Source organism: Chionomys nivalis, chromosome 25, assembly GCF_950005125.1.
Source record: "Chionomys nivalis chromosome 25, mChiNiv1.1, whole genome shotgun sequence".
Lineage (NCBI taxonomy): Eukaryota > Metazoa > Chordata > Mammalia > Rodentia > Cricetidae > Chionomys > Chionomys nivalis.
In genome coordinates, this window is record NC_080110.1 from 2,864,003 (window position 1) to 2,886,115 (window position 22,113).

At 47.9% G+C, this 22,113-nt stretch overlaps 1 protein-coding gene across 3 annotated transcripts in view; it reads left to right on the plus strand.

The window, feature by feature from the left end:
* Positions 1-1,071: 1,071 nt before the first annotated feature.
* Positions 1,072-22,113, plus strand: part of Slc41a2 (solute carrier family 41 member 2) — a 71,830-nt gene continuing 50,788 nt past the window's right edge. Inside the window, exon 1 of one of the 3 annotated variants that reach the window (XM_057757579.1) lies at positions 1,072-1,090. The gene's annotated coding sequence lies outside the window, so the exon portion shown is untranslated. Of the gene's footprint in view, positions 1,091-2,300; positions 2,554-2,814; positions 3,089-22,113 lie in introns of those variants that run through there. The other 2 variants (XM_057757578.1, XM_057757577.1) reach the window with 2 other exon arrangements.

Genomic DNA, 22,113 nt, shown 5'->3' on the forward strand with positions numbered 1-22,113 from the left:
GCTGTCATGGAACTCACTGTGTAAGACCAGGCTAGGCTGTCCTTGAACGCACAGAGTTTCTACTGCCTCTGTCTCCTTTGTCCTGGGATTAATAGGGTGTGCCACCACCGCCCTGCTTCCTATGGGTGTTTTTTGAGTGAAAACTTAAAGAGATTCCACGAGCCAGGGAGACACATTTCTCTTTTAGACTTTCTGACAGCTTTTGGATCAGCTAATTAGTTACCTTCTGGTAAGATGTAGTTGTGGTGATCTGAATAAAAATGGCCCCTGGAGGCCCGTATGGAGTGGCACTATTAGGAGGTGTGGCCCTCTTGGAGCAAGTGTCAGTGGGGGCGGGCTTTGGGGGTCTCAGATGCTCAAACCATGTCCAATGTGATCTGGATGTAGAAATCTCATTTTTTTTTTTTTTTTTTTTTTGGTTTTTTTGAGACAGGGTTTCTCTGTGGTTTTTGGAGCCTGTCCTGGAACTAGCTCTTGTAGACCAGGCTGGTCTCGAACTCACAGAGATCCACCTGCCTCTGCCTCCCAAGTGCTGGGATTAAAGGCGTGCGCCACCACCGCCCGGCATCTCAGCTCTTTTTTCAACACCATTTCTTCCTGCACGCCTCCGTCTCGCCATGGCAATAATGGATTTAACCTCTGAACTGTAAGCAGCCTCACTTAAATGTTTTCCTTTATTAGAGTTGTGGTGGTCATGGTGTCTCTTCACAGCAATAAAACCCTGACTTAAGACAGTAGTTAAAACAAGACATCTGGAAACGCCAGAGAATCGCTGACTTTACCAAGGACTGAACTACAACCGTTTACTTTGAGGGTTTTAATTGGCTTCTGAGTGTAAAATTGGGTCATGTGTCAGGCCACAAAACCGAGTGAGCACTCCAGCGGGGTAGGTGGATGTTTCTTTCACAGGCACAAGGGGCTGAAGAAAGGGGAAACAAGAAGCCCTCCTGCTGTAAGGCAGACAGGGAAACGACAGAAGAGTCGACATCAGGTTGCCTTTGTCTGTGCCTAAGGGGTGAGGCCGAGGCGGCTTCATATCCAGCTCAAACAGCTGTTTCTGGGAAAGTGGAACCAACAGCTTCAGTTTGTGGTGAGTGACTCCATTTTGGGGTTTAGCACAGAACCGTAAACCAAAATAATGCTTCCTGTTTATGTCTACTCAGCTCCCATATTCTTCACAGTGATGCTTCCACTCCTGAAGGGATTTTAAAATTTTTCTGAAGATTTAAATTTTCATTTTAAATTATTGTATATGTGTGTGTAGGAGTTGGGTATGCACTTGTGAGTGCAGATGCCTGTGGAAGCCAGAAGAGGGCTTTGGGTCCAGAGGAACTGCAGTTGCAGGTGTGTGTTGCGGGAGGGGCTATGGAGGTGGGTGTCCAGAACTGATCTTGGGTCCTCTACAAGAGCAGTGCCCGCTTTTAACAGCGAATCCATTTTCTAGCCTTAAATCCCACCACCAGTGCTCTAAAACCCTCAGGAGGCGTTCTACAGCTGGCACAGCGGCACATACCTGTCATTCTGGAAGAGGAAGGGTTTGAGGCCAGGTTGGAGAATGGTGGTCTCCGCCTTTAATCCCAGCATCGAGAGGCAGAGGCAGGGGGGATCACTCTGAGGCCAGTCTGGGCTGCACGAGACACGAGACTTTGTCGACTTTGGTTTTGTTTCCCTTTTTTTTTTTTTTTGGTTCGTTGAGACAGGGTTTCTCTGTGTAGCTTTGGAGCCTGTCCTGGAACTCTGTGGCCTCGAATGTGAGTTCGACTGAGATCCGGTTGCCTCTGCCTCCCGAGTGCAACCATTTAAGACAAGGTCTCACTCTGTAACCCTGGCTTTCCTGGAACTTGAACTCACTGAGAACCACCTGCTTCTGGGATAAAGGGGGTGCCACCATACCCAAGCTTGAGTGAGGGACAGTAGGGGAGGGAGGGAGGGAGGAGGGAGGGAGGGAGGGAGGGAGGGAGGGAGGGAGGGAGGGAGGGAGGGAGGGAGACTGAGATTGAGACTGCAGATGGCCAAGAATCATTCAGAAACTCCCTTAGGGGTCAAAGTTAAATTCAAGGTCTGAGTTAACTCAGAAGAAAAACAAGGATAAATCGGCCAGTGTTCCAGCACCGCTGTACCAGTTCTGTGAAAGCTTCGGTTTGAGGATCAAACTGAGCAGCTTTCCCCTGTAGTGTCCTGGGCTCACACACCTTTGTGGGGTGGGGTGGGGTGGTGGAGTCCCACCAGCTGAATCGCAATATAATAGGTACCTAACAAACCGTCATTGAAACAGCTCCCGGTTTCCCCTTGCAAATTCTGGCTCAAGTCTACCTCGCCTACCAGACTCGAGCGTGGGCAAACCGAAAGGCTCGGCTGGGCAGCGCCTGGAGCACTTGGCTCTGACCCCGCCAGGCGCTAGGAGGGCGTGACGCTGCCCGCACGTCTCCTCCCCGTCCTTTGGCCTCCGAGAATCGCGCAACGACTCCCACGTATTCGGTTGGATTTCGGTCGAATCCTGATCGGCAAGGAACGCGAACCGGACCCCAAGGAGGCCCCGGGGCGGACGAAGAGGTGAGCCGAGGATGCGCGGGTTAGGATGCGGCCCGGAGGATGCGCGGGGAAGCCTGAGCTAACGCTGCCACCGGGATCCGGAGCGGGCGGGCGGGCGGGCCGGCGGGGGAGCCGGCGGCGGGAGGTTGGCCGCCGGGGCGCGGCCGCGGATCCGGGTGGCGGCCGGGCGGCCACATCAGCGGCGCTCGGAGGGCTCGGCCGGCTGCGCGCGTGCGCAGGGCGGGGCGCGCGAGTGGCCGCGGGCGTCAGGCGGCTGTCATCGGCGGCGAGGAGGCGCGGCGGGTCCGCGGGGCTGGGCCGGTAGGACTGACTCCGTGGGCGTCGCCGCGCTGGGGCTCGGTGCTGGCAGCCGAGGAGGGAGCCGTGGCTAGGTGTCGGAAGGGTGACCGTGCTGCCTGCCGGGCGCTGGAGCCCAGGCCGGGGGGACCCGAGGCCGCCCCGACTCTGCCCAACCCTGCTCGCCGCTGCCCTCGGGCTCCGCGCCCGGCTCCACAGGCCACGGTGACCGGTGGCGCGCGCCCAGGGATGGAGGAAGGTGAGCTCGGATGCAGATGCTGGGAGGCGGCTATGCTCACCCCTGGAGCCTGCGGCAGGGTTCCGCAGCGTCCCACCCCGTTCTTGGCTATACGAGAGTACAATACGTCTCAATTTGAGAAGCCTCGGGTCCATTTATGGCGAGAGCCTGCATGTTTGTATGTGTTACTTGCATTAGGTATATTACACCTATGTCCTCTTTTTTGTAAATGGGTATTTAGGTTGACGTATACATCAAGTGGCTTTTTCTAGATTTGCAAGTGCCACCACTATCCAGATTTTTTTTTTTTTTTTTTTGTAATCTCCAAAAGAAACCTCGTACCTGTACCTGTTAGTTACAATCCATCCTCGCTATACCATTGGCAACCACTAGCCTTTCTGTTCCTATGCATTCGCCCTTTGGGGACGCTAATGAAATCATACGGTATTTGTGGTTCCCCACCTCCTCCGTTTAAAGACAAGATTTTGGCTCTTACCTTAGGGGAGCAGTCTTGCTGTATAGTTCAGGCTAATATGAATTTGCGGTCGTCTTGCCTCAACTTCCCAAGTGGTGAGATCACAGGCTTTTGCCACACCCAGCTAGTGTGTGTGTGTGTGTGTGTGTGTGTGTTTTGTCTGACTTCCTTCACTTAGCCTCATGTTTTCAAAGCTCGTTCATGTAGCTAGTGTGTGTGTGTTCTGTACTCTCTTGTAGTTGAATGAATATTTGGATGTGGTCACTACCAATCCATTCACTAGTTAATGAAATTGCATGTTAAAACTTTTTTAGCCATTAGATATAATGCGGCTAGAACATTTGTGGACGTGTGTTTTCAATACCCCTGGATGCATACCTAGGCGTGGAGTTGCTCAGCGCTTAACTTTTTAAAGAAACTTTTAGGCTTTAATCAAAGCTGTTGCAGTGTTTTATACTCCCACCAAACACTGTGTGAGAGTTGCAATTGCCTTAAATTAACACTTGTCATTTTTGTTTTTTATTTATTTTTTAGCCACCATAGTGGGTGTGATATCTCATTGTGGTTTTTTGTTGTTGTTTTTGTTTTCGAGTTAGGCTTTCTCGGTAGCTTTCGAGACTGTCCTGGAACTACCTCTTGGAGACCAGGCTGGCCTTGAACTCTACTTTTAAAGGTGTGCCACCACCGCCTGGCTGTACCTCATTGTGGTTTTAATTTGCTTTCCACACCAGGAATTAAAACTGTTTTTCCTCCAGGCGGTGGTAGCGCACACCTTTAATCCCAGCACTTGGGAGGCAGAGGCAGGAGGATCTCTGAGTTTGAGGCCAGCCTGGTCTCCAAGAGCTAGTTCCAGGACAGGCTCTAAAGCTACAGAGAAACTCTGTCTCAAAAACAAAAGTCTTTCTTATGCTTATTGGCCAAGTGTGTGTCTGTTCTGAAGAAATGCTTGATGAGATCCTTTGCCCCTAGTTTTGCTTTTTGTTGTTTTCTTTTTGTTGCTGTGGTTGTGGCTAAGCCAGCCACAATTAAATGTTTATTCATATATAGGAAAAAGTCTATATTTTAGATTGGTACTGGTCAAACTTGTTCAAAAATCTACTAAGTGGTATGTGAGTCTTTCAGAAAACCCTTTATCTGGTAAATCTTGGGCATTTTATTGTCCTTTTTTGTTTTTAGTTTTTGGCTTTCTTGAGAAAAGACACAGGAGGTGTGGTACTGGGGTTCTGATGAGATTTTAGTTGCTGTTTTCCTATATCCTGTGTTAACTTGAGAAAGTTTCACTTACTACAAGAAATTTATGCTGAATAATGATCAAGTTACTCAAACAAAATTTCATGGGTGTCTCAGTACAGTGAAAGGTATTTTTTTCCACATTCAGTCTGTATAGTTTCTTAGGCAGTTATAATATATGTGAATGCTAGATAATTTGTTTGCTTTTTGAGGTAAAGCCTCTCTTATTCTGTAGCCCTAGCTGGCCTGGAACTCAGTATGTAGACCAAGCTGGCCTTGAACATGCAGCAATCCTCCTGCCTCTGCTTCCCAAGGGCAGGGATTCCAGGCGTGCACTGTCACGCACCAGGTGAAACACACTGTGCCGGCCCAGAGGTTAAGAGCCGCCTGGAACTGAACGACCGTGGCTGTGCTTTCTGGCTTTCTGCGTGGTCGATCGCTGGGTGTACAGATTCAGCTTCAGGTCTTTCTTTCAAAAATTCCTAAAAGAGATGACATTTCTCCAAACTCAAGTTCTTTTGTTTCCCAATTGCTGCTAAAGAAAAAAGCTTAATGAAACTTGCTGTAGGTGAAGAAGAAGTATATTCAGACCATTGTAGCCATGACTATGGGTTTGGCACTGAGGAGGACTGGGATCAATCCTGAATGGGGTGTGGCTAAGCAGGAATTTATAGGGAAAGAGCAGGGGCAGGGGCAGTGGATAGATTAGTAAGAGGAAGAGGGCCCAGCGAGGGGGGCTCTGGGTAAGTCATCGCAAAGACGAGCCTGGGTTCTGGGACGCTGTGCTGAAGGACACTGCGCAGATGGGCCCACCTCCATCTCGTACCTGGGGAGGGCGTTCTAGTTAAACTGACTTGGCAAGGTTCTTTGCTAACGACGAAATTTGTGAGCTGTCTGGGAGGCTCAGGAAACTGAATAGTTTGGTCATGCAAGGATTCTGTTACTGCTGAAACAGACGCTACCCCATTTCAGGAGCTTTCTAGAAAAGAAGGTTAAAGATTTCCAAGACGGAATAACGGAGAGCCACGGATGAGCAGGGCGCGAGGGACAGCCCGATCCCGGTCTTCAAGCTGTAACTTAGAGAGCAGATAATCTTTAACTGTTTTATGCTTCACTGCCTTTGGGAGAAACCAGCTGACAATGTCAATATGTAACCTCCGTGTTTCGCTTTGACTGACCTAACGAGCTTAACACTGGATGTATAAGCATCGATCTGTTATTGATTGTCCCCCACACGCCCAGTAGATGCTCCCCCCTCTGCTCCTTGCAGTTCCAGTACCACTTGTTGAGAAAGGTTCTCCGTAGGCTGGGTACATGCCTGTGACTTCAGCATTGGATCTCTGGTGAGTTTAAGGTCAGTCAGAGTTACCTAGTGAAACCTGTTACAAAGAAAACACCCAAACCAAATTGTCTGGAAGTAGGTGGCAATGAAAACTGACGGGTTTGGGGGAATTGATCCCTGGTTGGTTTTGTTTTTGTTTTTTGTTTTTGTTTTTGTTTTTGAGACAGGGTCGCTCTTATGTTACTCTGGCTATCCTGGAACTGGGTGTGTAGACCAGGGCTCCTAGAACTCACTTTGTAGACCAGGCTGGCCTTGAACCCCCAAAGATTCACCTGCCTTCTTCCTAATGATGGGATTAAAGGTACACACAACCACTTATACCTCAGCCCCTGGGAAATGATGGTCTGAGTTGATTTTTTATGTAGTGGACTTCTAGGGACCCTTTCATCTCTGTGAAATTACTGTAGTTAAGTTTATTTACCTTAAATATACATAAAAACGAACATAGATAATCTCTGTATACATGTATAATGTATGGTGTGTGTATAGATATGCATATAGGAATGGATAGAATGTTCTATTTTCATTTTTAAATGTTGTGTTTAAGAGTGTTTTGCCTGCAGGTGTGCATGCATCACACACATGCCTGGTGCCTGCAGGGATGGATACCCCAGTGGTTGTGAGCGGCCATTTGGGTCCTCGGAAAGCTACTAACCACCAACCAAGCTGTCTCTCTGGCTCCGTCTGTTTTAATTTTAATGTGGGTGGATTTAGTCACATTCCTTTCTTCATGACCAGCTACTAAGGAAATAGGAACTTTGAGTTAAGGAGGGACGGGACAGGTAAGTTTTGAAGACTGTCTTAGCCAGGCTTGGGAAGCAGAGGCAGGAGGATCGCTCTGAATTTGAGGTCAGCCTAGTCCGTGTAGTGAGCTCAAGGATAACCGGGCTATGTAGAGAGATCCTGTTTCAAACGAGAAACAAGAAATAAAGAAAAAATTAAAATTACAGAAAGAATGTTCTAGAGATTTGGGTAAAACCTGCTGTATTTCAGGACTCATAGTTTGGAAGATAAAGAGAAAAGCAGGAATGAGGAGTGGAAGATAAGATTGTAGTGACTCCAAAAAATTGTCCAAGTAGAGAAGTGGGAGGCCTTTCTTTCCTAATTCAGTTCTCGTTCTTTTTCCCAAGGTCTAGTAATTATTTTACTCTTTTTAATATATATTCTTAAAAACTTATTTTTGACTAGGCTCAAAAATAGAAGATCCCAGTAAGGACAGCCTATGTCTCCTGGTAATCTGTTCCTGGTGTTCATGCATATTCTCTCTCTCTCTCTCTCTCTCTCTCTCTCTCTCTCTCTCTCTCTCTCTCTCTCTCTCTCTAGGGTCTATGTAGCCCTGGCTGTCCTGGAACTCACTCTGTAGACCAGGCTGACCTCAAACTCACAGAGATCCACCTGCCTCTGCCTCTTAAATGTGCTGGGATTAAAGCCGTGCGCCACCACTGCCTGGCTTCCTTCATTCTCTTGGCCATAGTTTAGTGTATTCTTCAGCCTCCTCCTTGTTTTCTCAGTGTGTTGTTTCTCCAGAGCAATATGTCAGTGCTGTGTTGCAGGATGCTGGAAGAAACAGAACCCCGAATCTTGGGTGCTGTGATCTAGGCTTCTTACCTTCTTTATTTAAGGGCTTCCTGACTACATATTGGCAGACATCTTCAGAGAGACTAAAAGACTTTTAGGTCTTCCCGGCTCTTCTGAGCCCCAACATAGAGGCGAAGTCCAGGAATATTCTTCTCTTCTTGCAATAATCAAGTTGAGAGTACTTAGCTTGCCATCCACAATGCATCCTGGAATCCCCTGAGCTTCCTCTCGCCAGTTCTCTTTGGTCTGTAACAAGAATGCCCCTCCCACCCCCGCTGAGCAGCAGGCGCCCTCTGCCATAGGTCAGGACACCTTGCTCAATGGGAAAGCGTAGTCTGTCGTTCCTGCCGCGGATACGGACCATATACCCCTACCACTGTACCTAGCCATCGACCGCAACTTTGGTGGGCGCATGCTTCTCTCATGAAATGTACAAAGTTTGCGTTTCCTCACCCAACTCAGTGGTTTTCTAACGGTTTTGTGGTTGGGAAGAAGGCAGGCATCTCAGTCAAGATGTGGCTGACTGCCTAGGAGGTGCCACTAGAAAGGGACTTCTTTGTGAGACAGCCTCTGCTTCCTCGTGCCCGGACTGAGGGTGCATGTGGCCGCTGCAGAGTTCGGACCTTCTTTCTCTCACCTCTTCTTCACAGAGAGCTCTAAGACCCGCAGTAAGTCTAGGGTTGCTGTCCTTCACAGTGGGGTTTTTCAGTATGCGACTTATCCCTCTCCCTCTCCTCTCTCTCTCTCTCTCTCTCTCTCTCTCTCTCTCTCTCTCTCTCTCTCTCTCTCTCTCTCTCTCTCTCTCACCTAGTGGAATGGAGGTCAGGCCCGAGAGCGTGATGCAGTGGCAATGTGTTTGCCCAGCTTGGAGGCGCAGGTCCCAGCACCTGGGATTGACCCCAGCTCTCCAGCAGCAGCAGAAGCTGAGATCGAGCAGGGTATGGTGGAGATGCCTGCAGGTCCAGCTGCTCTGGAGGCTGAGGCTTAAGGTTCCTGAGCTCACCATCCCGTCCAGGGAGAACAACTGAGATTGGGCTCGAGGAGTCAGATGAGACTTAAAATATGATAAAATATTTTAAGATTCATTTCTGGTAAAGCCAGACTAGAGAACTAAGCTTAAATCCACCCTTGGTTTCTTCTTCTTCTTTTTTTTTTTACTTTTATTTTTTGGTGTATATGTGCGTGTGGTTTGAGCATGTGCCGGTATGGTTGTACAACAGATGTCTTGCTCTGTTACTCGTTACCTTATATCCCTTGAGAGAGGGTCTGAAGTGTTAGTCTAAATAATCTTAATCAATAAAGAATCAGGAGTCAAACCCTGGGGGATAAACCTGGAAGGTCAGAGAACCAGAGGGGCAGCCACCAGCTGCTCCCTCCCTCTCTTGTTTCTCAATTCAAAAAATGGCTGAGATCTTGTTTCCACCCCACCTTCTCCCGTCTCCACTTCCCGAGTGCTGGGTTTAAGGTGTGCGCCACCACTGCCTGGCTTCTGTAGCTCACTAGTTACTAGCTCTGCTCTCTCGTCTGCAGGCAAGCTTTATTTGTCAGAACATAAAAAAATATCACACAATAGCCGGCTGGTAGCCAGCCCCGGCCATCATCCTCTCCTGTCCTCCACAGGGCTAGGGTTATGGGGACAGATGCGGCCACATCTGGCTTTTTGACGTGGGTGCCTGGGATTCAAACTCAGGGCCTCACGCATGTGTAAGAAATGAGTCCTCTTGCTCAGGGAGCTATTTCTCCAGCGCTGGGTCACATCTACTTACTCAGATGAAATTGTAGCCCTGGGCTCTCCTGAGCTTAACCGATGGAGTTGGGTGGAAAGAGGGAGAGGCAGGCAGATATCCTTCTCTGAGTTTGAGGCCAGCCAGCCAGTACAGGTCCCAGGCCAGTCAGGGCTACACTGACATTCTGTCTCTGTAAGTATGTAAAGCAGAAAACACAGACACTGCCAGACCCTAAGGGTTAAGGGGTGTTATGGGGGTTTAGTTAGCCTTCTGGAGGAATTCGGGTTTATCTTCGAGGAAATAGGATGGCACTGAATCTAATCAGGACCTGGCTGATGAGATTCCTGCGTCAGAGATCTCTTTAGGTCCTTTTTCTCAACTCACTCGTCCACCTCAGATTTCTGGCTGGTGATCCAGGTCTTCCAGAATCCGGTTCCCATTGTTTTTGCCACTGGAGCCCGTTTCATAAAGTTCCTGGTTTGCTTTCCCCTCTCTGATGCAAGATTGGGGAGGTCTGAGCACAGACTCATTTCCACCTTCTCAGATGGCATCTGGTAACCAGTATAATACCTGGCGCACAGTAGGGGCTGAACACACAGGTTTTTTTTTTTTTTTTGGTTTTTCGAGACAGGGTTTCTCTGTGGCTTTGGAGCCTGTCCTGGAACTAGCTCTGAAGACCAGGCTGGTCTCGAACTCACAGAGATCTGCCTGCCTCTGCCTCCCGAGTGCTGGGATTAAAGGCGTGCGCCACCATCGCCCGGCTACACATTTGTAAGCAGTCAGTGCCTGGTGCACAGTAGGGGCTGAACATACATTTGTAACTATTCGGTGCCTGGCACACAGTAGAGACTGAACACATGTTTGTAACCATTCGGTGCCTGGCGCGCAGTAGGGGCTGAACACACATTTTTAAGCAGTCAGTGCCTGGCGCACAGTAGGGACTGAACACACGTTTTTAAGCAGTCAGTGCCTGGAGCACAGTAGGGACTGAACACACGTTTTTAAGCAGTCAGTGCCTGGCACACAGTAGGGGCTGAACACACGTTTGTAACCATTCAGTGCCTGGCACACAGTAGGGACTGAACATGTTTGTAAGCAGTCAGTGCCTGGCGCACAGTAGGGGCTGAACACATGTTTGTAAGCAGTCAGTGCCTGGCGCACATGCTCATTGGGTTTCGTGTTAGACATTTATTACCCTGTTATTTGAAATATACACAGTGAGCCTACTATGCTGGCTCATCTCTGTAAGTCCAGCACTTGGAGAGACTGAGGCAGGAGGCTTGTCATGAGTTTGAGGGCAGCCTGGGCTATAGAGCGAGACCTTTTCTCAAAAACAGAAACAAAACAAAGGGGGCCAGGGGATATCTCAACAGGTAAAGTTTCTGCCACCAAGCCTGACAACCTGAGTTAGATCCCCAGAACCCAGTAGTGGCTAGAGAGAACCAACCCCCTGAAAGTAGTTCCCTGACCTCCACACATGTTATGTGATACACACACATTCAGAGACATACATGCACATACACACAAATAAATATCAAAAAATAAAAATAAAAAAACCATGGGACCGAAATGTGGCGGCACAGAAGACAGAGGAAGTAGAATTGCTCCAAACTCCAGGTTGGCCTTGTGTTCTCAGGAAGTTCAGGCTAGCCTGGGCTACATGCTAAGATGCTGTCTCAAACAAACAAACAAATATAAAACAACAACAAAAACAAAAGACATTTCCTAGTAGCAGGAACGGCTTTGCTGTTTCTGGTTAGACTGTCTTGGACAAAATGGTTTTATTAGATTTTTTTTTCTCAGATGAAATGCTAGGGTTAGAGCTGAATTCACTTCTTTAAAAGAACCAAAGTTTTCTCTTACAGTAAAACACAAGTAGAGAGAATGGGGGAAGGTGCTGGGTATGGCGAGCTCTCGGGCAGGCCCAGCCTTTGGAAGCAGGCAGAGCAGGAGTTGAGGCCAGCCTGGTATACCTCAGAGCCTGTCTCAACACAACAGCAGCAACAGCAGACAATAGTAAAGGCAGTAAGTCTGGATTTTTGCTTAGGAGAAGACTGGAACAGGTTGCTGGCAGGAGCAGGCATTCTGAGTACTAACAAAGGCAGCTTTGTACAGATGCTGGGGACAGAGAGTGAGGTGGGTTAAAGTGTATCAATCACCATAGTCAACAGAAGAGGTTTCCCTCTCACGGGTAGTGAAATGAGGGCGTTCATATGCCCCGCAGATCGTGTGGGGAAGAATTGGATGACATCAGTTTGTTCCCAGAGAACGTTTCTGCGGTCACAGGACTGTGACATCACAGAACTGGAGCGAGAAACCGTGCGGGAAGGAAGATTCCTTTGCTGTCTGGTCTGGGAACTGGGAAGAAGTTCTGAAAGTTTCATGAGAAGTAGAGAGATTTCAGTTCACACTCGGTATCGGTAGATTTTCGAGGCGTTGAAACTTGACCAGTTTTGTAAGTAAGTTTGATGGAGATATATTTCAGACTGCACAGTCAGAATCAAACTTTCATAATATGCAAATAGATTTAAAATAGTCACTGAACTAAATTGAAATGGTTAACATGTATGGATTTTGTTTTTATTTTCTGAGACAGGGTTTCTCTGTGGTTTTGGAGCCTGTCCTGGAACTAACTCTTGTAGACCAGGCTGGCCTCGAACTCACAGAGATCCACCTGCCTCTGCCTCCCGAGTGCTGGGATTAAAGGCCTGCGCCACCACCGACTGGCACATGTATAGATTTTTAATTGTGCTTATCTACGTGCGTGTGCGTGTGTGTGTGGTGTGTGTAATGTGTGTCTCCCCTGGGCACAAGTGGAGGAGCTGAGGACAATGTGCAGGAGTTAGTCCTTGCTTTGCACCTTGTGGGCCTTGGCAGCCAGACTCAGTTCTTCAGGCACGGTGGCAAACGCCCTTACCCGCCGAGCCATCACAGTGGCCCGTGTAATTATCCTACAGTAATTCCAGACGTTGGAAAGTACTGTGCACAAACTTGCTCATTTTCTTTGCAGTGTAATTTAGTCAGGAGAGTTGGCTCTAGGGAAATGATTCATTCCAACAGACCGGCCTTTGAAGGGATTTGGTCTGACCCCCTCTCCCCCGTGGGCAAATGTTTTGAGCACTTAGATGTCGCCATGTTTTCCTCCTGGCTGGGAATTCCAGGTCTTCTCTTGGTGGTGATGACCACTTGATGTTTGGTCCTGGGAACCTGTGACTTAGACCTCTCCATTCCCTGTGAGCGTCTGTCTGTCTGCCACTGTATCTCCCCTTCTCCTAGTCCTCCTCTCCTCACACCCCCCTGTTTCTTTGTGTCTTAACTGTTCTTTGAAGCTTTTAGTCTGTTTGGCGGGCACATGCGGTCAAGTCCAGGGAATACATGGAATCTTGTATCAAAAGCCCATAGACTGGGAAAGAGCTGAGCTAAGGGGTGTGGGGAGCAGGTACTGTAGTCTGCCTGCTGTGGCATGCACATCTGGGTTGTCAGGAAACATTCCTTCACTTATTGCTTGGTAGGAGGTAATACCAAGGGAGCTCACCTGGGAACCCTTGGCCTGTCTATCTGCTGGCTACAGGGTCACCTGGAACACCTGCATCGGCTTCCATGCCACCATCTGACTGGTCAGAAAGCCCCGAATAGTCCACCGTCCTTACCTTACTAACCTGCTAACTATGGGAATATTACTTCAACCCCTGTGACTCAATTTCCCAAGTGTAAATTATGAATATATAGCAAGAGAATTTTGAGGCCAGCCTGGGAGATTTCCAAGATCGCCTGAGCTACACAGCAGGACCCTGTCTTAAGCATTTTCATAGTAATTCTAAAAATTATTTCAAAAACTAAGCTAGACATCTCTGTTGTGTAGCTTTCCTACATTAGCGATATTTCCTTTCTAGAGCCCTGTACTTCCACCCAGTGTGCTTTGTGTGTTCCTGTGTACACATCTCCAAACACTCAGACAGTCTAAAAAACCGCTATGGGTTCCTCAGTGGCTCACACTGTTCAGTAGATGTATGTACTACAGCCCCCAGGTTTTTTTGTTTGTTTTTTCATGCAGGGTTTGAACCCAGGACATGCTAGGCAAGTACTACATCCCCATTTTGTTTTTAGATATGTTTCACAAGGTGACCGGAACTCATACCCAGCCTGGGCTACCCACAAATTCGTGATCCTCCTGACTCAAACTTCTGGGTGCTGGGTGGTTCCCAGGCTTGGGACTCAGTCTCAGTCAGAGCTGTACCTCCTGTCTCGCTTACAAACATGTTCTGGTAAAGGCTGGTCTGCATTCCCCGGATCTGCTCTCGTTTCTGCAATCTCTGGACCTGAGAGCAGGGTGCCAAGGTGGTTGTCTCCGCAGAGTTCACTCCCACAGTAACAGTTTTCTTTTTCTGTAACTCTTTGTTTGCATCGCAGATAATCCGCGTGACAAAACAGGAAGGCAGTAAAGAATGCTAGGCTGTAGACTTGGGAGTAGATGTTTTTAATATGTTCTTTGGCAGTTTCATACATGTGCATACTACTTCACGGTTGCTCTCACTCTCTCTCGGCCCCCTCCTTTCCCTGTCCACCTGGCCTCTTCCTTCCTAATCCCTTTCCTGCATTCATGTCTTTGTGTTTTGTCTGTGTCTCTCAGGGTTTGTTCAGGTGGGTCTGTGTGGCTATGGGACTGGAAATATCCCTTGGAGCTGAGGTGGGGGAGTTTTGACAGTGAATGGGTACACAACCTAAGACGGTGGCTCCTCCTCCCAGAGCCTTTCTGTCAGTGATAGTTCACCAATAAGAGAGAGGATCCATGAGCCCTTCCCCCATCCTGGACTGGCTGTTGAACCTGCCCTGTGCAGGCCCTGTAAGGGAATAGTCTTACCTACCATGTAGGGTTGTGCTGGGAACCCTTCCACCAAGGGTGCCGTATTTTTGTTTTCCTTGGCTTGTTTTGTTTTTATCTGTTTTCAACTGATAGGTAACTAAGAAATACTCAGCCTTGACCAAAGGTAGAGAAGAGACTTGATTGCCAGAGTAAAGATAAGAAACGCCAGGTCATTATTTCAATTTGATGCCAAGATAATTGAGCAACCAGACACCGGCTCCCTGTAATTGGCCTAATCAGCATGTAGCCAGTTCTAGTGAGTCTGAGCGGATGGAAGGCATAGCTGCTGGGGTGGTGTGAGGTCTGGTCTGGTCTCGTTCTCCCTTCCCACCCCCCACCCCCACCCCCAGAGTGCCACTGTGAAAGTGTCCCCGCTGGGGAACACTTGTCTTACTTGTCTGAGTTAGACCTGCCTCAGTGTAGGAACCCTCCCATGTCCCTCACTCCACTACCTAAGGAGGTGAAGTACTTCCGCGCAGGGGGCTTGATCCCATGGGAGTCCTGCTTGTTCAGGACGGAAAATGAGAAGGGGCTCTCGGTAGACTAGAAATGCTGAGTAGGTGTTTGAACTATGAAAGTGGCAGGCATGATTGTGTTTATTTTTTCAGCTAGCCTAGAGAACACTGGAATTTATCTAGACACTTTCAGACAGGTATATGTGACTCTCTATGGGACATTTTGAATCTTAAAGGATAAAAGCTTTACGTGGAGCAAGTAATGTTTTCATAGAGAGACAGCTTCGTTTCTCATTTAAACCTTGTTATGTTGACTTTGTGTTCTCTCTCTCTCTCTCTCTCTCTCTCTCTCTCTCTCTCTCTCTCTCTCTCTCTCTCTCTCCCATTCTGTACTTTGACTTGTTGGCATCTTTTCTGTTCTTGGCCATTCAGGAAGCTTTTACTTTACCTCTCAGTTGAATTATACAATGAGTCAGTGCAGGTTTTAAGTTGGTTTCAGAAGTGGGTTTGCGCTGAATAAATATGAACGTGGAGATGGGGGTTGGCATGTGATAAAGGCATATTAAGTGTGTGTTGGCATGAGCTACCAGTAACAACCGATCCTTAGCGGCACTGGTGAACTGCTGTCTCTCAGCTTCTACCCGTGTCTGTTCAGGGCTCTGAGAGCTGGAGAGATGGCGAGGAAACGTGAGTCATGTCAATATTAGGTGTGCCATTTTGGCACCTTGTAAGAACTATTAAGTTTTTTTAGTCAATTTCACAGATGTATACAGTACATACTATTGTTATTTATATTTGAGCCATTCTATGAACCGTAGCTCGGGTTGACTTGGAACTCATTTCTGGGGCCCAGAATGACCTCAAGCTTTTGGGCGATCTACTTGAGTGCTGGGATTACAGGTGTAAGCCATCACACCTGGCTAAATGTTAGTTTTCAAAAAGTAGTATAGCTGGCCGCGGGAGCCAGAGGCAAGTGGATCTCTGCAAGTTCCAGGCCAACCAGGGCTAGATAGTGAGATTCCCCATCTCAAAAATCAAAACAGGGCTGCAGAAGGCTCGGTTGTTAAGAGTGGGTGCTCCCTCCCAGAAGATCAGCTTTGGTTCCCATAACACACTTTGGGGACTGGAGAGATGGCTCAGAGGTTAAGAACACTGGCTGCTCTTCCAGAGATCCTGTGTTCAATTCCCAGCAACCACATGGTGGCTCATAACCATCTATAATGAGATCTGGTCCCTCTACTGGCCTGCAGGCACACATGCAGGCAGAACACTGTAAGTAATAAATAAATTGTAAAAAAGAAAGAAACTCGTAAGAATCCACATTGGATGGCTGTTGGGTAGTAGCTGACTCGATGCCTGCACCTCGTCAGGCTTCTGTCTGTGCAGTATCCAGAGTGCCAGAGTGCTGCATGGTGGCCAGTTGCCCTTCCACTCCGAATTACCTAAGTCAAGCTTGTGAGTTCTTGGATGCAGCTTAGGTGGAAAGGTTCCAGTTGACACTAACGAAGTCAAGATTTTCTTAGATGCCAGCTCTGCGTCTGTAGTGGCATCTCAATTGTATTTTAGTAAATAAAGCTCGCCTGGGGATCGAGAAAGTAAAACAGCCCCACTGGCCAGCTTTTTAGAGTGTGTGTGTTTGTGGGCACATGGGTACCCTGCGTGGGCATGTAAGTGCGGATGCCCATGGGGGCTGGAAGCTAGAGGCATTGTGTTCCCCCGAAGCTGTTATTACAGGCGGTTTGAGCTGCTTGATGTGGGCGTTGGAACAGAACACAGTCTTTATTGCACTTTAGAGGTAAACTTATATAAAGCTTATATATAAACTTGTTATAAAATCAGGCAGGACAGTGTTTGGGGGAATATTAATTCCTATAGTTCTGTGAACTTGTAAATCAGCTTAATAAAATAATGATAGGGTAAAGTATGTAAATTACTGTAGCTTTGTTTTTCACCTGTATTCATAGGGTAGCTGCTGACTCCACCCCTCATTCTTTACACTTTTGCCTGGGAATAGATTTTTTCTTGAGATGCAAGAGCAAAAGAAAGTCATCTATCTGCCCCCATCGCTGCACATTTCTAACATGCCCGCCTGAGACAACAGAAGGAGCACATTCGGAATGGCAGAGAGACCCTTCATGCCGCCATGATGTCTGTTTTCCTACAGTTCTGGGGAAACAGAAGACCGAAGACCTTGTGCGTGGTGGGCAGGCGCTCTACCACTGAGCTACAGCCCACCCATTTCTTAAGACATCTTGCTAAATTGCTCAACCTTAGTCTTGAACCATTATTACTCTTGTGTTGTATGATGTTTTACTTCTTTGGCTTTTGGGGTACCCACCACCCAGCTCCCAAATAAATCACACACGGAGGCTTATTCTTAGGAGTGCCTGGCCTTCGCTTGGCTTGTTTCTTGCCAGGTTTACTTAAGTTATCCTGTTTACCTTTTCCCTCTGGGTTTTTAATCTTTCTTATTTCTGTATATCTTACTTTCCTTCTTACTCTGATTGGGTGGCTGCTCCCTGATCTTCCCTTATCTTCCCTCCTCCTCTCTCCTTTCATACTGTCTGCCTGCCAGCCCCGCCTATCCTTGTCCCTGCCTCATTGTTGGTCGTTCAACTCTTTATTAGGACCATCGGGTGTTTTAGACAGGTAAGGAATCACAGCTTCACAGAGATAAACAAAGGCAGCATAAACAAAGGTAATGCACCTAAGAATAATTTTCCCAGCACTCTTGTCTCACCTCTTTGGTGCCTTGGATTTCAGGTGTGGAACACCATACCTGGTTCACAGGAAGTTCAAGTTGCCTTCGGTCTCATAATTGCCAGTGGGAGACTAAATGGATACTTTTAACTATTACAAGTTATTAAAAAAAATTGTATCCAGGCATGGTGGCATATGTCTTTAATCCTAGCACTCAGGAGGCAGAGGGAATCAAATCTATCTTTGTGAGTTTGAGGCCAGCCTGGGCTACAGAGTGAATTCCAGGACAGCCAAGAAGCCCTGTCTTGAACCCCTCCCCCCAAAAGTAAATGTAAATGGGGCCCTCTGTGATAGTGTTCACCTGTAATCCCAGTTTGGGAGGCAGAGGCAGAACGACTGCTGCAAGTTTAAAGTCAGCCTGGTCTATATGAAGAGTTACAGGCCAGCCAGGGCTGTATAATGAGATACTGTTTGAAAAAGAAAAAAAAACAAATAAAAATTATAAATAGTAAGTATGATATAATGGCTATTTTTTACTATCAGCTTTCCTTGGATTTGTAATCACCATGGAGACACATCTCAGGGTCTGGCTATGAAGACATTTCCAGAAATGTTTAACTCTCAGAGAAGATAAACCCAGCACATGGGGGCAGATTTTTGTGGATTGGGTCAAATTTAGTGAAAAAGGAAATCAGGCTGAGCACTAACTAGCACAATGTCTGCTTCCTGGCTATGGCTCCATGCGAGCACGCGCCTCAACTCACACCACTGTAGTGCGAGCACGCACGCGCCTCAGCTCCCATCACCTCCACCGTGTCGCGCAGACTGTGACAGACAAGCCCTTCCTCGCTTGAGCTGCTTCAGTCACATGTGTGGAGGGCCATGCTAATGTTTTTTGGTCACTGTAATGTTTGCTGTTTTCTCCTCCCTGTGTATTAACCTCGGGTGGGGGGCTCTCTTGAAACGGAATATTTTAGTAGGGTCTTTGAGGCAAAAGTTCTGGGTGTGGGGGGCCGTATGGTAGAAAGTACAGAAGGAGGGAACTTGTAAAGGGGATTGGATTGCAGGAGTCTGGGAATACAGTTCAGCTGATAGATTGCTTACCTAGTATGGACAAGGATCTGTGTTCAGTTCAAGACAACACACAGGCGCGCGCACACACACACACACACACAGAGGGGGAGAGAGAGGGAGAGAGGGAGGGGGAGAGGGAGAGAGGGAGAGAGCGCTTAGAGTAGAATTTGGTTGGTCTAGGTTATCTAGAAAACCATTGTAGGAAGTCCAGTGGATAAGAATGATGAAATCAAAGGATTAAAAATGATAAATGGGCTGGGCTTGGTGGTGTACACCTTTAATCCCAGCATGAATCCCAGGCAGATCTCTGCGAGCATTAGGATATCCTGGTCTACATAGTGAGTTCCTGGCTAGCCTGGGCTACACAGTGAAACTTTGTCTTGGGAAGAGGGAGAGGGGAAGAGAAGGAGAAGAAGAAAGGAAGGAGGTAGGGAGAGAGAGAGAATGATTGATTGGTGGTATTTTGATTTGGGTCTTGAAAGGAAAGGGTGGCAGCCAGGGCTCTTTGGGCATAAAGCAAACTCCCCAGAGCCAGTCCTTCAGACCCACACAGTTAAGTACCTAGTGTATTGTTAGAGGGTTAAGCAGGTAGTTGGTGTGCTATCAGGCAAGTTTAGTTTGGCAGAACCCTTCTGAAAGCCAAGTTGATAAAGAGAAAATGGAAGGAACAGACTGCATTCCTGCGGAGTGGCCAGGACTGGCAGCCTAGGCCCCCAAAAAAACAATGTTTACATTTGTCTATAATCTTATATAGGTACTAGACTTTTTCTATGATACCTACTAAATTAAAAAAGACCCCCGTTTAACCATGTAGTTTCTAGTAAACAGGTTTTTTCTTTCTTTTATTATTTATTTATTTATTTTGGTTTTTTGAGACAGGGTTTCTCTGTAGATTTGGAGCCTGTCCTGGAACTCCCTTTGTAGACCAGGCTGGCCTCGAACTCACAGAGATCCACCTGCCTCTGCCTCCCGAGTACTGGGATTACAAGCGTGCGCCACCACTGCCCGGCTTTATTTTATTTATTTTGGGGAGGGGTTCGAGACAGGGTTTGTCTGTGTAACGACCCTAGCTGTCCTGGAACTAGCTCTTGTAGACCAGAAATCCGCCTGTCTCTGCCTCCCCAGTGCTGGGATTAAAGGCGTGCGCCACCAGTTTCAGCTTTTTAAAAATTTGGCGTTAATGCTACCAATTCTCATGGAGTTTCCTGTAACCCTAACTGCTTGATGTTTTGGGTTTTGTTTTTTTGTTTGTTTTTTTGGTTTTTTTTTTTTTTTGGTTTTTCGAGACAGGGTTTCTCTGTGGTTTTGGTTCCTGTCCTGGAAATAGCTCTCGTAGACCAGGCTGGCCTGGAACTCACAGAGATCTGCCTGCCTCTGCCTCCCGAGTGCTGGGATTAAAGGCGTGCGCCACCACCGCCCGGCCTGCTTGATGTTTTTAACTTTCAAAACCTTTTATTTATCATCATCATCATCGTTACTGTTGTTACTATTGTTGTTGTTGCTTATGTTAGATCAGAGGACAGTTGTGGAGTTGATTCTCCCCTTTAACATTTATGTGGGTCCCAGGGGTTGAATTTAGTCTTCAGGGTTTGCATGGCCAGGCCGTCACTGTCACCCTCAGATGCCGAGTCATCTGACCAGCCCCAGGAAGTGCTTAATTTCAGAAGAGATTGTTCTGGGCTTTGAGATTCAGATCTTTAGGAAGTGTTATTTTGAAGCTCTTGACGGTTGACTGGAACCTTTAGTTTCTCAGTATGTGGGAGACGCTCTCCTAAAGGAAAGTAAGTACCCATTTGGGGTCAGATCCTCTGAATCATTCCTCCTGGTGTGTGTGGCTGCTGCCTTTATTCTGTCAGCCCAAATGAATCATGGCTAGACCTGCTGTCAGCGGAGATGAAGATGTGTCATCCTGACGAGTGTCCCGGAAACCATGGCGACAGGTGGAGCTCATCGTCCTCTCATAGGAAGGGAGCAATGTCCGGGTTTGTGGTAAGATCTGCCACAGCACCACTCATACTGGAGACTAAAGAGACTGGAGTTTCATCTTGTGAGTGAGCCTTTGTTTACATGCACGTATGCAGGCTGCGTGTGTGCCTGGCGTCCAAGGATCAGAAGAGGACATTGGATCCTCTGGGGCTGGCGTTCCAGGTGGTTGTGAGCAGCCCTGTTGGAACTGGGTTCTCTGCTGTCTGTTAACCATTGAGCCAGGTCTCTAGCCCCAAGCACCCTTGTAAGGCATGAGCATGATTCAGAGAACAGCAGTAAATGCTTGCTAAGACTGTGAACTTAAACTCCATAAGCAGTACCTGTGAAGGATCTCAGGCCTTTATACCATTCCTCACACAAAACTATTCATTCTCTTGTGACTGAGTTGAATCCTCTCATGAATCTATCCATTGCATTCCTCTCCCCCCTCCCCCTTCCACTCCCTCCCTCCCTCCTTTCCTCCCTTTCTTCCTCCCTCCTTCCCTGCCTTTCTCTCTCTCTCTCTCTCTCTCTCTCTCTCTCTCTCTCTCTCTCTCTCTCCTTCACTTCCTCTCTCCCTCCCTCCTTCCATTCTTCCCTCCCTCCTTCCCTGCCTTCCTCTCTCTCTCTTCACTTCCTCTCTCCCTCCCTCCCATTGTCCCTCCCTCCCTCCCTCCTTCTCTCCCTCCCTCCCTCCCTTCCTCCCTCTGTCTCTCCCTCCCTCCCTCCCTTCCTCCCTCCCTCCCTCCCTCCCTCCCTCCCTCCCTCCCACACTCTATCTCTCTTTCCATTCCTCTCTCCCTCCCTCTATCCCTCTCTCTCTCTCCCTCCCCCCCCCCTTTTTTGTCATCTTGTCTTACACAGGGTCTCTTCAGGGTATGTGCTTAGGGTGGGATTCTTAAGTTGTGGGGCTGTAGGGTGTGTGTGCTGTTTCTGTTTTAGTAGATCACACCACGTTGTCTTCCACCGCTACCACCGTTTCTACTTTGGCTGGTAGTGTGTGTGTGTTGGCTCTGTTTACACACTAGTTCACATTCATGCTTGGTCTCCAGGGTAGATCAGATTATCGAGTGTCTTAGACAGTGCATCTCACACTTGATTGTGTATGCAAATCGCCAGGGATATTAGCAAAAGTGCAGTTTCTGATTTCTATCCCTTCCCCACCCCTCAGCAGAGTTTCACTAGCAATCCCTGGCTGTCCTGGAGCTTACTCTGTAGACCAGCCTGGCCTCAACGTCAAGGAGATCTGCTGGCCTTTGCCTCCAGAGTGCTGGGATTAGAGATGAGGGCCACCACACCCGGCTTCTCTCTACTTGAAGTCATCTGTATCTGCGCCTGGTTGTGCAGGCTCATGATCCCAGCTACTCTGGAGGATGAGGCAGGAGGATTACAAATTCAAGGTCTGCTCAGGCAACTGAGACTCTGCCTCAAAATGAAAAAGTAAAATCGTGTGGGATGGAATCTCAGAGGGCAAGTGCTTACACAGCATGTATGAAGCCCTATGCTCAGCCCTCAGTGCCACAGAAATAAAAGCATTCAAATTGCCTGTAGTGCCTGAAATAACATAAATGGCACTCAGCCTAGTCACTGATCTGTTGCTGTGAAGGACACCATGACCAAGGCAGCTCTATCAGAA